The sequence below is a fragment of the Triticum dicoccoides genome, chromosome 6A, assembly GCF_002162155.2.
Source record: "Triticum dicoccoides isolate Atlit2015 ecotype Zavitan chromosome 6A, WEW_v2.0, whole genome shotgun sequence".
NCBI classification, from domain to species: domain Eukaryota; kingdom Viridiplantae; phylum Streptophyta; class Magnoliopsida; order Poales; family Poaceae; genus Triticum; species Triticum dicoccoides.
In genome coordinates this window covers 24,691,187-24,693,168 of record NC_041390.1, presented here as the reverse complement: position 1 = coordinate 24,693,168, position 1,982 = coordinate 24,691,187, and the positions used below count along the sequence as shown (strand labels likewise).

Here is a 1,982-nt window from a genome sequence, read left to right as displayed (position 1 = left end):
GACCCCAAACTTGGTGAGCTCGTTCCTTACTTTGAGTACTTCGATCTGGTTAGCTGGTTTGAGGATTGGGTCAGTGGAGCATCAGATTTGAGAGTGGTTTTGTCAGCTCTGACTGCTGCAGTTTCAGAACAGAGTAGTTTTGGGAGACGAACAGTTTGGGTAGGGAAACGATGTCCGATTGAGCTGAAATTTGGAGGGGATCTCAAGAACTCGTGTGTCTACTTGTCTGTCAAATTTGGTGCTGTTTGGTTCAGCGGTTTAAGAGCAGTTTGCAAAATACTGGAGGGTACAGAAGCTGTGTAAACTCTGCTTTGCTGAAATCTTGCCTCTTGTGGCTGTTGTTGCTGTTGCCGGTTGGCAACGTGGAGAGTGTGTTGTAAATCTCTCTAGAGGTTCTAGAGAAGACTTTGTACTCATCATTCTCATAGTGAAGTTGTGTGGACCGGTCGGTCCACAGCCGTGGTTTTTTACTCCTCAAGTTGAGGAGGTTTTTCCACGTTAAATCCTGTGTCACATGTGCATGTTGTTTGTGTTATTCCGCTGCTTACCTGTTGGTTGAAGCTGTCCTTAAAGTGCATCACAAGTGGAGGGGGTTGTGTAGTGTGCATATTTGCCGTATCGATGAATTTGTGCAGCGCATTGTTGCTGTCCAGCCCCAACACTCTATTCCTCTAACAGGTGGCCATGACCACCCTCAGTTTTCTGAGCAGCGAGAAAATCGAAGCATGCCTTTTTGAGCCCCTCGCGGTGATTTTGCTCGGCTAGCGCGTCGCGGCAGTGCCCACATGTACGTACTTGCACATCCACTCCACGCACAATAGCTTCAGCTGCACGATGCCATACCTGTCTGCCATGACTAGAAGACGCTGACACGTGACCCCGTTGTCTTCCGTGGACGTCTGCGGCAGACGGCCCGTGTACGCGAAGTCGAGTAGCGCCTTGAACACCTCCACCTCCATGCCTTCCATGCGCACCAGGCCGGCGGCGGCAGCGTTGCCCTCCCTCATGGGTCCATAGAGCTCGGCTTCGAACGGCGGCGAGCGGGCCCAGCATGCCGCGAGCACGCAGTAGTGCACGGCAATGATCTCAGTGCCGACCTCAAACACCTCGTGGGTGCCCTTGTTGGTCTCGATGAACTTTCCAAGGTTCTGGCGCACGTCGCATGGGACACAGAGATAAAGCCGGCCGTGCCGTCTACCGCAAGGTAACCGTGTATGACACCGATGTCGCACCGGATGCTGAAAGAGTCGTTCTTTAGATGCCTCGAGTTCTCCAGGACCTCCCTTTTGATGAATTTCTCATACTGCCTGCACTTCTGGGAGGTGAATTTGTCCACCGATGCCAATGCCAGCTACGCCGCCTGCTCAGCCTCCTCCTCCTCGCCGGCGAAACAAATTTTAACCTGGGCCTTCACCGCAGCCGGGACATCTTCGTCTAGCTCGAGGGAGAAGGACACGTAATCCACGACCTCCGAGCGTACACCGTTGGGGAAGTAGTTGATGCGCCAGCAGTGGCCACCAACTGTGAAGGGAAGAGAACCGATCCGCTCTCCTGTGGGGATGCCCTTGGTACAGGAGTAGTCGCGGATCATGAGGATGTGGTACCCTTCCGTTGTGTCCGCGACGATGGAGGATGCAGACCCCGACGGCGACATTTTCGGCCTACTCCACGTCCTCGGGATCGGGTGCTCGCAACTCGATCTCGCAGATGAGACGGGGCGTCGTTTGCTGCTGCTGCTCCTGCTTTGGGCGAGGGTTTTGTGCAGGGCGGCGGTGAACGAAACAACTGTGACGTAATCTTTGTGACAAGGTTTGTTCTTCCTATATCTTTGAATTGATTGAGGTTGAACCTGCGTTCGGCTAGAGGTAGTGCTGCCGTACGTGTCCTATTATATATGACAAGTCCGGTTACGTCCGTGTCTAAGTCGGTTTAGGTTAGCTAGCTTATATAGGAATTTGTATCCGAGAAGGATAGCTACCGTA

General features: G+C 53.0%; 1 pseudogene; it reads right to left on the bottom strand.

Annotated features, from left to right (window-relative positions):
* Window positions 1-663: 663 nt before the first annotated feature.
* On the bottom strand, window positions 664-1,654 carry LOC119315536 (annotated as a pseudogene).
* Window positions 1,655-1,982: the final 328 nt, after the last annotated feature.